A 15682-nucleotide genomic window follows, 5' to 3' on the forward strand; every position below is an offset into this window, starting at 1 on the left:
ATATTGCTTGTTTTGCTGCTTCTGTAGCAGCCATGAATTCTGCCTCACATGATGATAGTGCAACAACCTCTTGCTTCTGAGAACACCATGTTATCGGACTGTCATAAGGATATAACACATGGCATGTTGTGCTTACCATCATCCTCATCGACGTTATGTGAGCTATCATTAAACCCGAATACTTCCAGCTTCGACGATCAAGAGAACATTACACCAAGAGAGACAGTTCCTCGTATATATCTTAGTACTTTCTTTAATGCTGCACCATGTGATTCTTTGGTTCCTGCATGTATCGGCTTAGTAGCCCAACGCTGAACGATAAATCCGGACGAGTATGCGATAAATACTGCAGGCAGCTTATGTTTCTTTTGTACTCTGTTTCATCAACATTCTTCTTTGCGGGTGACTTGGATAGCTTCACATTAAAGTCGACAGGAGCATGAGTCAAGTTACACGAGACCTTGCCACTTTCCTCAAGGAGCTTCATCGCATATTGGCTCTGTCTTAATGTAATACCTCCGTCAAACTGATGTACTTCAATGCCCAAGTAATATGCTAGTTTGCCAAGATCACTCATTTCAAACTCAATTGCCATACTTTTCTTGAAGTCATTTATGGCTGATAGTGACGAACCCGTTATAAGCAAATCATCGACATATACTACCACAATCAGAAGACTCGTCTTATCTTGCCTTTTGTAGAGAGGTGGTTCTTCGGAACACTGATGAAAGTTCAAGCCAACGAGAATCTTGTTAAGCTTAATGTTCGATGATCTAGACGCTTGTTTCAGACCATACAAAGCTTTTCTTTACTTATACACTTTCTCTTATTGTCCTGCGATCACAAAACCCTCAGGTTGAGCAACAAATACATCTTCCTTTTGTTCACCATGTAAGAATGCGGTTTTTACGTTGAGGTGATGTATTTCCCAACCGGATAAAGCAGCTAATGCGATGACTAGAAGAATTGTCTCTATTCGGGCAACTGGAGCAAATACTTCGTCGTAGTCAATCCATTTTTCTGAACATAGACTTTAGCTACCAACCGCTCCTTGTATTTGATGATACTCCATCAGCATTACGTTTTATTTTAAACACCCACTTCAATCCGATCGGCTTTACTCCTTTAGGAAAATCAGCGAGAATCCATGTATTATTCTTTTTGATCAAACTTATCTGGTCTATGCACGCATCATTCCAGACATGTAGCTCTTTTGCTTATGTGAAATCCCATGGTTCATCATTGATGATCATGAGAAGTCGCTCGTATTCCTCGTCGGCTAAGAGAATGTAATCGTCTAGATAGGAAGGTTTATTGCTTACTCTTGTTGATATTCATGGTGGAACCGGAGGTTGATCTGCATCTACTCACTCGTCGTCTTCTTCTTCTGCTTCGCTAGTTGGAATGATGCTTACATTATCTCCCACTATTCTTGTCTCAGTCGATTCAATATTTTCATCGAATCTCCTTAGCTCCAACTCAAACGTACCTGAGTGTTTTTCTTCTCTCGGCTTCTCTGTATTCCAACTCCAACTTTGGTTTTATTTGAAAAAAATATCACGAATTACGATGATTTTTCTCTTTGATGTGTCCAATAGCCGATAGGCTTTTATACCCAGGCTCTGTCCCGAGATGTACTAAACACCTAGAGTGATCGTCAAGCTTCTTTCTTTGTGCTGCATCAGTTATAGCATAACACATACATCAGAATACTCTTAGGTGATCAAGGTTTGGCTTTTTATTCCGGCTTTTTATTCCGAAGAGCTTCGTAAGGTTTCTTCCCCTATTGATCAAATAGGTAGCATGTTGTACTGCCGCCTCTCCCCATAGGAAATTAGGAACATTCATATGTTTTAATATGCTTCAGGTCATCTCTAGTAACGTACGGTTGCATCTTTCAACAAATCCATTCTATTGAGGAGAGCATGGTGATGTAAAATCTCTTCTAATACCATTGCGCTCACAGTAAGCTTCAAAATTATGAGATGTGAACTCACCGCCTCTGTCCGTTCTTAGTGTATGAATTACAACTTTTGTCTCCTGTTCGACCATCACTTTAAATCGCTTGAAGCTTTCAAAGGCTTCACTCTTCTCTCTTAGCAAAACAGTCCACATTATATCGGCAAAATCATCAATAAGAACAAACACATATAGTTTATGTCCTCGGTTAGTGTGGGAACCGAAATTCGCACTGTCGATTTTAGTTAAGTTAATCGGAGGAAAGCTAAGTAAACCTAACTTTCCCTGAAGGTCCGGATTCTCTGCGACAACCAACGACAAGTGATCAAATAAATGCGGAAAGGTTTTATTAAGATTTGAGACTGGACCTTAAGGAAGGCTGCCTACGTACCCCTTTCGAGGATCAAGTCGGACGTAGTTCAGTTGGAATTGTTTGAACAAGAGATCGAACTGCCTGGCGGAGTTCGTCTAGTACGAGTGTTAGTCATAGAAACGGGCATGTCGAGAATAATGCCTAGAGTTTCTATGTGCGGAACTCTGAGTACCGCAAGGGTTTTGTTAAGAGTTGGGACTGGACCTTGAGAAAGGCTGCCTACGTACCCCTTTCGAGGATCAAGTCGGACGTAGTTCAGTTAGAAAGATTTGAACAAGAGATCGAACTGCCTGGCGGAGTTCGTCTAGTACGAGCGTTTGTCATAGAAACGGACGTGTTGAGAATAACGCCTAGGGTTTCTATGTGCAGAACTCTAAGTAAAGCTTAATCGTTGGATCTTTCCGAGAGGAGTAGAGATATGCTAACGTGACGGAAGTAGGACAGGGGCGGCCGGACGTTCTAGGTCCTGCCTTGCTAGTCTGGCCACCTAAGTCCTACATTCTCTAAGCTAACAGGAACTCTCTAAGTCTAAATCTCGGATCTGCCCTAATTTTTGGATTTGCTCTCTCAATGATTTTTGCTCTGCCTTTCTTCCTCCCCCCAAGCTCCTTTATATACTCCTTCTTATGACGGTCTATTCTTCTTCTGGGCCGCTGGGCGGGCTTCTTTCCATTTTCGTCGGCCTCCACGCTTTTCGGGAAACTTGACATTTATCCTTCCGGCAATTTAACATTTATCTTGTTATGTAAAGATAAACGTAAATCGTCGTATCCATCTCAGATAATCGTAGACTGACTGTCCGATCGCGTTTGGTCCCTTTCGGGCCGTCTTTAGGACTTCCGTTGTTTTCTACGATCTCTTTAGAAGTTCCTCGTTCATTCGTAGAGTTGAGACGAATGGTGTTTTAAGATGACCATCGCTGTTTCGTACGAAGAATCTAAGATCTTCCTTCCTGTCGATGTCTTACGAGTTTCCGAAATGTTTCCGATGGTTTGCGAAGACTTGGGAAAGACTCGAAGTACAAATTTCTGATTACCGGGAACTGGGACTCGTGTACCGAAGATCATCGACCGAAGACCCGAGCCAGCACGGGGCTAGCCGCCCGGCGACCACGGCCAGCACGGGCGCTAGCCGCCGGCGGCCACGGCCAGCACGGGGCTAGCCGCCCGGCGGCCACGGCCAGCACGGGCGCTAGCCGCCGGCGGCCACGGCCAGCACGGGGCTAGCCGCCCGGCGGCCACGGCCAGCACGGGCGCTAGCCGCCGGCGGCCACGGCCAGCACGGGGCTAGCCGCCCGGCGGCCACGGCCAGCACGGGCGCTAGCCGCCGGCGGCCACGGCCAGCACGGGGGCTAGCCGCCCGACGGCCAGGACCAGCACGTGCGTCTCAACGAGGGCTTCGATTTGATATCTTGACCGTTTTCTGAGTCCTCACGGTTTGAGAGAACGGGCTCTTCGAAGTTTTCCGGCGGCCAGGACCAGCACTGGCGCTAGCCGCCCGGCGGCCACGGCCAGCACAGGCGCTAGCCGCCGGCGGCCACGGCCAGCACGGGGCTAGCCGCCCGGCGGCCACGGCCAGCACGGGCGCTAGCCGCCGGCGGCCACGGCCAGCACGGGGCTAGCCGCCCGGCCAGCACGGGCGCTAGCCGCCGGCGGCCACGGCCAGCACGGGGGCTAGCCGCCCGGCGGCCAGGACCAGCACGTGCGTCTCGACGAGGGCTTCGATTTGATATCTTGACCGTTTTCTGAGTCCTCACGGTTTGAGAGAACGGGCTCTTCGAAGTTTTCCGGCGGCCAGGACCAGCACTGGCGCTAGCCGCCCGGCGGTCAGGACCAGCACGGGCGCTAGCCGCCGGCGGCCAGGACCAGCACGTGCGTCTCGACGAGGGCTTCGATTTGATATCTTGATCGTTTTCTGAGTCCTCACGGTTTGAGAGAACGAGCTCTTTGAAGTTTCAAGGCGGATTCCTTGTTGTTCGGCCTGTCCAAGCTTTTGACGCTTGTTATGGAAAGTCCGCGCACGATAAATATTTTTAGCCGTTGATTTCGAGATAACCGTTTTTGACCCCAACAGTTAGCCCCCCAGCCTGTAAGACGCGGAGACGATCTTGCGGGCGGAAGATTATGAGTTGAAAATCGAAATTTTTGGCTAATAGTATTTTATTGCGGAAATCCACATCACCTTTGATCGGCGATCTCGAACGTGATGTCGGGAAGACCGTGAGTTCGTTGCTCAACTTCGACTCGATTCTCGCTGGTCTGAAATCCGTGTGCACCCTTGTCCTGGATTCGGAGGGTTCGGAGGACCAGGACCACGCAGTCAAGGATTGCGAAGCCGGCGCATATAAGACATGCAGCGATGGTGCGACCAATGGAGGCGACGGTGAGACCGTTTCTACTTTGGGTGAGTCGGAGGACGAAGGCGGTGTCCCGGAGGACGCCTAGGTTGATCAATCCCTGAGGGGATTTTTATTTTGATTGTATTTCGGCCGTTGGTTGGCCATCATGTATGATTTCGGGACTGGCCGTTGGTGGCTTTGAATCCCTGCCCTTTTTAGGGAGCTGTATTGAATTCGCGGTACGCGTTTATAAAATATTTTGCGTTTAGAACTTCTGTTTGTCGAAGTTAGAGGGGCAGGGTGTGAGTTGTCGTCTCATTCCTGCCTCCCTGACGATCACCGTATCCGTAGTTTGTACAAAGCGAGATTTTCCTGCGGTTTACGATTTACGCGAAAATTCGTGGAAACGTACAGACTTGAGTGAAGAGACAAGTTTTGGGATCTCGCGTCGTTGACGCTTTGCCTATGAGATGTTTAAGATACCAGCAAGGCTGGGTTTAGGGCACGACCTAGGTTTACTCTCAGACTGAGGCTGTGCGATGACAAATCGGCTTTCGTTTTGCCTGTTCGTGATTTTAACCTGATTCGTACCGTTTTAAAATCCGCGAAGTGGTATCGGCTTATATGATTTGTATGGGCACGAATCGAGCTACTTCCTTTACGAAGTGCTGAACCAAATTTGGATTTTTGTATAGCGCGCTATGGGATCCTTGTCGGATGTAAAAGAGCCTACCCTTAGGTGGCTTGTCTGTTTAGGACGTTAGAGTTCGTTTGTTGTGATCAGCAACAACGAAATGATGCCGTTTTGAAGGCGTATGAATTTGTTATCGAAAAATGTTTATCCGAGCACGAAGCGACGTCTCGCAGTGCTGCGATTTTATTTTTCTCATGCCATAAGAGGATTATGGGCTTTCGCTTATGATTTGATTTATACTTTCGTCAAGTGTTAAGGATAGAATCCGAGTAGTCACTTCGGATTGTGATTTTGTCGCTTGGTCCGTATGCTACTTTTTAGCGAGCGATTTTAGGTGTAAGCGATGAGAGACATGTGTCTGGATGTGATAATCGTTTCATGGATACTGGATCCGTTGTCGCAGCCGTTTAGTAGTTGGCGAATTGTGTTGAGGATTTAGGACCGAAGGGTCGCGTAAATTTTACCAGGGGGAAGCGTCTAACTTCACTATGTTTCGTGAAGTGTTGGCCTTTTGAGATTTGTTTTTGTAAGAATGACTCGTATAGCTCTAGGAGCTTTGCTACGAGCGTTTCTTTTCGTGCCGCGTTTTAGGGGGCGTATAGAACTTAATCGATTTGATGATAAGTTTAAGATTTTCCGTTTAACCATTTGGTTGTTAGGATCGAGTTTCGTTATCGTATGATTTCCGATTTTGGGTTATACGACAAACTGCTTGCATAATATCCGTTTGACGTTTTACGACAAATCGTGGATTGTCTTTTTTAGCCGTTACACGGTTGGAGCGGTGGTCGCTAAGTATGGAGGCTGACTTCAGCCGTTTAGCCAAGGAAGTCGTTGGTAAAGGACCAGTCCATGACCCTTTGTGTTACCGTTAAGATCGTGTTTAGTTGACGATTGTCCTTAATGGCAATGTCGAGTGCATGTTCGGGCTTTATGAAAAGGCGTAGTTGGCCAAGGGCCGAATATCGTTCATCGAGATTGTCATGCCAAGCGTAGCGGGTTTTTCCGAGTTATGGCTGATGGCTTTTTGAAACGATTTTCCACTTTAGGTTTCAGTTATACGATAGATGCTTCGTATAAAGTAATGGATGACCGGTTTCATGGAGATAGAAAATCGTAGATAGTCAAAGTGGCCTTGTTTCCGTGGTTTACACGGGAAACGTTTCCGCTTTGACTTCGTTTTTTTTTTTTTTGGCGAAAGTTGCTTCGGGTTACTCATGAAGTTTTACCGAAGGTTATTTCGTTAATTTTGTAGCTCACCGTCGAGCCATTAGTCTCACGGAAGCGGAATGAGTATGCCAAGGATGCGCGGCGATCGTTTCTCGGATTTTCGAGAGATTAGATCGGTTTGCGTGTTCTGCCTAGGCGGTCAAGAAACAATAGAACAAAACTGGAAGAAAATGCCTAAGACTTAGCTTGCTAGACTTTCCACCTAGGTTCTAAGTTCCCTAAATTTTACGGCAGTTTACAAGACGTTCCCATTCCTTTCCTATGATAAAATTTTCTAAGTCGGACGTACCTTAGTCTCATTGATTACTCGAGATTGCCTCATGTCCGTTCCTCTTTGTCTTCTAACGTTTTATTGTCAAAGGTCTTCGCCTAAGTTCATATCCTCGTTTCTTCGTACTGCTGGTTAAATCGACCATGTACCCGAAGGAATAGTGCAGAATCGTTGAAGCAAAGGGAGGAGAAGTAGGCGAAACTCGAAGAAGGCTAAGGTGGGCGGACAAGCGAAAATGATTGGCAAGACGTCACTTGAGTGAGGCTTGATATTTCGTCAAGCTATGAGTGAACTGGTCAGGTCAAGAATCTTATGATATTGTTTTTCTTTACGAATGATATTTCGTAAAATATTGCCGAGCTTTTACTTTACGAGAGTTTTTCAACAAAATGTTGTCGAGTTAATTTTACGGAAACTGTTTCGTAAAATGTTGTCGAGTTTAATCGCGCAGAAGCTGTCTCGTGAAGTATTGTCTAGGATTATTTTACGAAAGGTGCAAAGTATTGGATTGGACTATCGTCGGAATAGTTTTGCGAGGATTTGCCGGGCTTGACGAATGTTGTGTCGCCCGATAACCAGCGCAGTACGGGTGCGCTAGTTGTCCGGCGCCTAGAGGCAGCACGGGGGCTAGCCAACACTTGGATGTCGAGTCTTTCGGAAGATCTTCGATCCATTGCCGAGGCAAATGGTGTTTTAAGATAACCATCACCGTTTTATACGAAGTCTTCCTGTCCGTTGACGTCTTATGGGTTCTTCGAAATCTTGGAGCAAGAAAAGGAGTTTTGTTTGCGGGATCTTGGAAAGTCGCAAAACACGGATTTCTGACGACCCGGGGGCCTAGAACTTACGCACGAAGACTAGCCGTCCGACGACCCGAGCCAGCACGGGGCTAGCCGCCCGGCGACCACGGCCAGCACGGGCGCTAGCCGCCGGCGGCCACGGCCAGCGCGGGGCTAGCCGCCCGGCGGCCACGGCCAGCACGGGCGCTAGCCGCCGGCGGCCACGGCCAGCACGGGGCTAGCCGCCCGGCGGCCACGGCCAGCACGGGGCTAGCCGCCCGGCGGCCACGGCCAGCACGGGCGCTAGCCGCCGGCGGCCACGGCCAGCACGGGGCTAGCCGCCCGGCGGGCACGGCCACGACCGGAGTCGGCTGCTCGGTTCCTTCGGCTTGTGCGTGTTTTTGCGTTCTTGGTTGTTTTCCGTAGGTTTTTCCTTGTGTAGAAAATGTTTCTTAGAACGTTGTTGACCTTTTATTTTACGAGAGTTATTTCACAAAATGTTGTCGAGTTAATTTTACGGAAACTGTTCTGTAAAATTTGTCGAGTTTAATCATGCAAAAGCTGTCTCGTGAAATATTTTCGAGAATTTATTTTACGAAAGTGTTCCATAAAATGTTATCGACTTTTATCATTAGAAACGCTGATTGGTAACCCGATCAGTCGTGCTTTCTGTTTCATGAGTAATTTGGGGTTTCTCCGCGATTTCCAGGAGAAATTCTAAAAAGCATTTTCAGTCGAAACTCTACTTGGTAATCAGACCGTCATATCAGCTTTGGGCTCGATCCTTCCTAAAATCGTATGTGGGTCGTTTAGCCGTGATTCGGGCCCCTTTTGGGCTGTCTTGGGACTTAGACGTTTTTACGATTTTTCTTTAGAGAAAGCCGGCGATGTGACGCTGGTTTTTCCGAAAGGATTTCAATTCCCCGTATAGTTAAGGCAACTGGTGTTCAAGCTAACCATAGCCGTTTTATACGGAAGGCAGGAATCCGTCTCCACTACCAAGTCTTTTTATGAATTTTCCCGAAGTCTTTCTTCGATAATCCCAAACGAGGGGGGTTGTGTCCATGGACCCGAGGACCGTGTTGCAGGAACTTGGACGGGGGTGCATGGTTGATAGGACCCGAACTTGGTTGGGATGGTCCGTTCTCGGGACGTTTGTCCGTAAGATGATAATCTTAGATAATTGTTTGCATAAGCGTTGGTCGTAGGAGCAGTCACTGCTGAAGTTGTTTTACCAGCGTCGATGTGAGCTGTGAGTTTGTCTTTCATATTTCCAGACATTGCTTTGATCAAGCGTTTTGCGGCCGTAAGAGTAAGAGTAATCCGTCCCCCCCTCCTTCTAGCGCCAAACTGTGGGAACCGAAATTCGCACTGTCGATTTTAGTTAAGTTAATCGGAGGAAAGCTAAGTAAACCTAACTTTCCCTGAAGGTCCGGATTCTCTGCGACAACCAACGACAAGTGATCAAATAAATGCGGAAAGGTTTTATTAAGATTTGAGACTGGACCTTAAGGAAGGCTGCCTACGTACCCCTTTCGAGGATCAAGTCGGACGTAGTTCAGTTGGAATTGTTTGAACAAGAGATCGAACTGCCTGGCGGAGTTCGTCTAGTACGAGTGTTAGTCATAGAAACGGGCATGTCGAGAATAATGCCTAGAGTTTCTATGTGCGGAACTCTGAGTACCGCAAGGGTTTTGTTAAGAGTTGGGACTGGACCTTGAGAAAGGCTGCCTACGTACCCCTTTCGAGGATCAAGTCGGACGTAGTTCAGTTAGAAAGATTTGAACAAGAGATCGAACTGCCTGGCGGAGTTCGTCTAGTACGAGCGTTTGTCATAGAAACGGACGTGTTGAGAATAACGCCTAGGGTTTCTATGTGCAGAACTCTAAGTAAAGCTTAATCGTTGGATCTTTCCGAGAGGAGTAGAGATATGCTAACGTGACGGAAGTAGGACAGGGGCGGCCGGACGTTCTAGGTCCTGCCTTGCTAGTCTGGCCACCTAAGTCCTACATTCTCTAAGCTAACAGGAACTCTCTAAGTCTAAATCTCGGATCTGCCCTAATTTTTGGATTTGCTCTCTCAATGATTTTTGCTCTGCCTTTCTTCCTCCCCCAAGCTCCTTTATATACTCCTTCTTATGACGGTCTATTCTTCTTCTGGGCCGCTGGGCGGGCTTCTTTCCATTTTCGTCGGCCTCCACGCTTTTCGGGAAACTTGACATTTATCCTTCCGGCAATTTAACATTTATCTTGTTATGTAAAGATAAACGTAAATCGTCGTATCCATCTCAGATAATCGTAGACTGACTGTCCGATCGCGTTTGGTCCCTTTCGGGCCGTCTTTAGGACTTCCGTTGTTTTCTACGATCTCTTTAGAAGTTCCTCGTTCATTCGTAGAGTTGAGACGAATGGTGTTTTAAGATGACCATCGCTGTTTCGTACGAAGAATCTAAGATCTTCCTTCCTGTCGATGTCTTACGAGTTTCCGAAATGTTTCCGATGGTTTGCGAAGACTTGGGAAAGACTCGAAGTACAAATTTCTGATTACCGGGAACTGGGACTCGTGTACCGAAGATCATCGACCGAAGACCCGAGCCAGCACGGGGCTAGCCGCCCGGCGACCACGGCCAGCACGGGCGCTAGCCGCCGGCGGCCACGGCCAGCACGGGGCTAGCCGCCCGGCGGCCACGGCCAGCACGGGCGCTAGCCGCCGGCGGCCACGGCCAGCACGGGGCTAGCCGCCCGGCGGCCACGGCCAGCACGGGCGCTAGCCGCCGGCGGCCACGGCCAGCACGGGGCTAGCCGCCCGGCGGCCACGGCCAGCACGGGCGCTAGCCGCCGGCGGCCACGGCCAGCACGGGGGCTAGCCGCCCGACGGCCAGGACCAGCACGTGCGTCTCGACGAGGGCTTCGATTTGATATCTTGACCGTTTTCTGAGTCCTCACGGTTTGAGAGAACGGGCTCTTCGAAGTTTTCCGGCGGCCAGGACCAGCACTGGCGCTAGCCGCCCGGCGGCCACGGCCAGCACAGGCGCTAGCCGCCGGCGGCCACGGCCAGCACGGGGCTAGCCGCCCGGCGGCCACGGCCAGCACGGGGCTAGCCGCCCGGCGGCCACGGCCAGCACGGGCGCTAGCCGCCGGCGGCCACGGCCAGCACGGGGCTAGCCGCCCGGCCAGCACGGGCGCTAGCCGCCGGCGGCCACGGCCAGCACGGGGGCTAGCCGCCCGGCGGCCAGGACCAGCACGTGCGTCTCGACGAGGGCTTCGATTTGATATCTTGACCGTTTTCTGAGTCCTCACGGTTTGAGAGAACGGGCTCTTCGAAGTTTTCCGGCGGCCAGGACCAGCACTGGCGCTAGCCGCCCGGCGGTCAGGACCAGCACGGGCGCTAGCCGCCGGCGGCCAGGACCAGCACGTGCGTCTCGACGAGGGCTTCGATTTGATATCTTGATCGTTTTCTGAGTCCTCACGGTTTGAGAGAACGAGCTCTTTGAAGTTTCAAGGCGGATTCCTTGTTGTTCGGCCTGTCCAAGCTTTTGACGCTTGTTATGGAAAGTCCGCGCACGATAAATATTTTTAGCCGTTGATTTCGAGATAACCGTTTTTGACCCCAACAGTTAGCAAGAGTAATAGGCCCACAAAGGTCTCCATTGATGAGTTCCAGTGGATGGCTTGCTTGATATTGAGTCGTCTGTGGGAATGGTTGTCTAGTTTGCTTTCCAAGTAAACAAGACGCACATGTTTCTTTTTCAACTGTGATGTTTGGGATGCTGGTAACAAGCTCTTTATTTATCATCAGTTTCATCGTCTCAACATTAACATGACTGAGTCGGGCGTGCCATGTTGATGATTCAGTAGACACTACTTGTAGACACCGGATGTTATTGGTCTGCAAGGTGACTTTATAAAGTCGATTTCTTGATCATATGGTTTCGATCATGAGATGTTCGGAGCAATCAAATAACATCAGTGTATTACCTTTCATTTGTACCTCGCAGCCAACTTCTGTAGCTTGCCCTAAACTCACAATGTTTCTCTTCAATGCTGGAATATAGTATACATCATTCAGGGTCTTCTTGACACTTCCCGAGAAGACAAAGAGAATGGAGCCCTTTCCTTTGATGTAAACACGTGGTCGTCCCCAAAACGCACCTTGCCTGTAATACTTTCATCAATCATATGAAAGAACATATGCTTTCCACTCATGTGGTTGCTTGCTCCGTTATCGAGATACCACAGATTCTTGTTGTCATGATCAGACTAGAAGATGATAAGTTTGACCTTCTATTCATTAGGATAGACTACCTCATTTATCATTAACTCATCAGCCTCTTGAGTATCATCATCTTTCTTCTCAGTAGTGTCTTGAAGTTTAAGCAATATGTCCGGACAGTCGTTTGCATAATGTCTAAGCTTATCGCACTTTAAACATGTGATGTGTGAAGCATCACGTTGATTTCCTTGACGATAAGCTTCACATTGTTGCTGAAAGTTCCTATATCTACCATGACCTCGGCCTCTCCAAGATTTATATCTACCTCCATATCCTCGACCTCTGCGTCCTCCATATTGATCTGGTTGTGACTCTGTAGTGGAGTACAACAGTTTGGTTTTATCGTCTTGCAGTTCCTCCTCTTCTTCTTGATATACCATGGATTTTACTCGTTTTTAACCATGGTATACTAGTATTTTATTATATATTTAATCTGTTTTCTAGCATGTTAGGTATGTTTTCAGGTTCAGGAGCATTTTGTGAGAAAGTGATGTTTTTGGAGTATTTTGGAGTACAAGAGATGATATACCCGAGTTGACCATTCAAGACTAAGTCGGAAGTCAACATTGCGATTATAATCGATCGATACTCATCCTGAGTCGTCGATCGATGTAGCTGAGAAGATCCGCGTACTAGAAGATTATAATCGATCGATACACATCCAGTGTTGTCGATCGATATCGAGGACGAAATAGTTTAGCCGACTACTTCACCAAGACTTCACCAAATTACGAGATTGCCCCTGACGAGTTTTTAACCTAATGGAAATGCTTAAATAATCATGCTAAGTGTTTTTTGACGGCAACCTTCGAAAGAAGCAAGCTTTTGACAACCCTCAAAGCAGAGAGTGTGAGAGAGAGACTAGAGTTTTATTTGTTCTGAGAGATTGGAGAGATTTCTCATCTCCTTTTGTATTTCTACTTTATTCTATCTATGCAATTCTTTCATCTATCTATTGTTATGAATTGCTTAGCTATGTCTGAGTAGTCTACTTGTTAAATCTAGGGTTCAAATAGGTTTGTGGGATTAGCCCCAAACTATAATTGCTAAGTTGTGATACTCATCAAATGGATTGCACCATATGCTTGTTTTAGATTAGCTAACTAGAACATAGATCACTAGGATCTTTGATTATCTTGAATTATCCATTTGAGCTTGCATGTCTCCCGCTGAGAAGAGCGACAACTCCTCCTTGAGACCTTGTGTTCTTATTCGGCTCGCGCCTAGGCAGATCTAGAAGCCGTCGATCGATATCCCGACAGGTGAATTGATCGGCGCTGCGAAAGGTGTATCGCTCGATATCTCAAAAGGATATCGACCGACTCTTTTTCTTTGTCATCATGCGAAAGGTATGGCCAGAGATCTAGATAATTTAACCAGTGATACTTCACTTGAGTTAAGCGGCTGAGAACTATAGTATCATGCAAGCAACTTGTTAAAGCATTTATAGAGATTATAATCTCCATTCCTGAATAGAAACCCTATGTCTAGCACTTTTTATCACATTTAAACAACCCGTCCTATTGTTAGTTAGAGCAACTACCTTGCTCATTTTAGGAATTGTTACTTTTATTTCCATCATATAAACCAACCTTGCCTAGGATTGATTAGTAGATTTTATTTAATTGGTTCCCTAGCTCCTCGTGATTCGATCCCTAAGTACTACAGCTGTACCTCTTATTTAAGAGAGTAAGCTCTACTGGGTAATTTGAGCATTATCAAATTTGGCGCCGTTGCCGGGGAGCTTTGATCGCCATTAGATTTAATCTTATTAATCTTAGGTTTTTCTTTTTACCCCCTTTCTAATTAAAATTTTTCTTGTCTTTTCAGGTACATGCCCAGCAGTACCAGAAGCAACAGGGGAAATCAACTATTATTCTCATAAGATCCTGCACACTTGGAACGTTCAATCCGCAAAGACCTACGCTCCGCATCGATCGACAGAAACGCAACACCGTCGACTTATACTCACATTCAACAGTCGACCGACACTCAAACAGCACCGTCGACCGATACTGTTCGCCGATCCACATCGTTCGATACTTCTAACCGTATATCGATCGACACTACTCCGCGAAGCATGGTCGCGATTGTTATTCTCACGCAGGGCGAGAATGGAAACCTGTATGACCAAGATGGTCATCTGCGTAATGCAACAGGTCAGAAGCTAGATGCACATGGAAACATAATCCCTGAACCTGAAGCTGAGGCTACAGGAGAAGCTCAAACACGATCGTTGGCAGACTATAACCGTCCAGACGAGTACTACACCAACAGATCAGCTATTCGACTTCCAGAGATTCAGAAGCCAAACTTCGAGCTCAAGCCTCAGTACTATTCCCTCGTGTCTCAGATACCTTATTCTGGGCTATCACACGAGCATCCTATGGACCATCTGGAGAGGTTCGAGGATCTTATCGCTGTTATTCGTATGGATGGAGTCCCTGAGGACTACCTACTCTGCAAGCTCTTCAAATACTCACTGATTGGAGAAGCTTCGCACTGGCACAAGCAGCTACCTACAGGATCACTGACATCCTGGGCCGACATCAAAAACGCCTTCCTGCGTAATTTCTTTGATGAGGCACGCGCTGAAGACTTAAGAAGCAAAATCACCACTTTTGCGCAAAAGCCTAGTGAGACTTTTAAAGACGCGTGGATCAGATTTAAGTTCTTCCAGCGAGACTGTCCACACCATGGATTCAATGAAGTGCAGCTGCTAAGCACTTTCTACAGAGGTATCGCCTTGAGGTATCAAATGGCTCTTGATACTGCTAGTGATGGGAACTTCAACACTAGGAATCCAATAGAGGCTGTGAGAATTATTGAGAACCTAGCCAACAGCAGCAGCACCAAGAACACTGACTCTGACAAGAAGAAATCGGTTGCAGCCATCGGGGAAGACCAGATGAATGAAGTCAGAGCCATGATAGATGCTTTACATGCATTTCTGGGGCAGCCTGCCTGCTCAGCTGAAGAAGGAGAGGCTAGAGAAGATGATACAGAGGAAGATGTGAACTACATTGGAGGTACTGGATTTCAGAGATATGGAAACCAGAGTGGAAACAGAAGCTTTTTTGGCAGTGGTCAGAAGAGTAACTACAACCAGAGTTCACAGTATCAGAAACCCTTCACCAACACAAGGAACTACGGCAACTCAGCTTACCAAAACCCACCGCCACCCACCCAGGAGAGTAAGTTTGATGCCATGATTGATAAAGTTTTGGAAGGACAGCAGAAGCTTACAGTAGACTTCAATGGGAAGATTGATTATGTCTTCAACAATCTAACCACAAGGATAGACACCATTTGCACTCAAGTTAAGAGACTTGAGACACAGATTGTCCAGACTGAAGACTCTATCAGGAGGATTGGAACTTCTAAGGAAGTAGGGGAAGGAAATAAGAAACACCATGTGAATGCTATCATAGATGATGATTTTTGGCAAGTGGTGAAACAGGAGAAGCTACAAGAAGGAGACATTGAAGTGGAAAGTTCATTAAGTTTCGGTGGATCACAATGGTGTCGATCGACACCAACTAGTCCACATCGATCGACGTCAAGCATGTCATTTCCGGATACGACTGCAGATTGCAACGCGGTTAGGATATTGACACATGCTGAATTCACGGCTTCTCATCCATACCCACCCACCGACACCTACGAAGATATCGATCGACGAGACGAGCCACTCATCGATCGACACAAAGACGAGAAACATATCGATCGACCCTTTTCTCCACCTATCGATTGACACGCACCTCTC

General features: G+C 47.3%; 1 non-coding gene across 1 annotated transcript; it reads right to left on the minus strand.

The window, feature by feature from the left end:
* Nucleotides 1–14511: 14511 nt before the first annotated feature.
* On the minus strand, nt 14512–14619 carry LOC130497253 (small nucleolar RNA R71). Its single transcript, XR_008936259.1, has one exon. It is a non-coding gene; the product is annotated as a small nucleolar RNA R71 (small nucleolar RNA).
* Between the last annotated feature and the right edge of the window lie 1063 nt (nt 14620–15682).

The sequence above is a fragment of the Raphanus sativus genome, chromosome 6, assembly GCF_000801105.2.
Source record: "Raphanus sativus cultivar WK10039 chromosome 6, ASM80110v3, whole genome shotgun sequence".
Classification (NCBI taxonomy): Eukaryota; Viridiplantae; Streptophyta; class Magnoliopsida; order Brassicales; family Brassicaceae; genus Raphanus; species Raphanus sativus.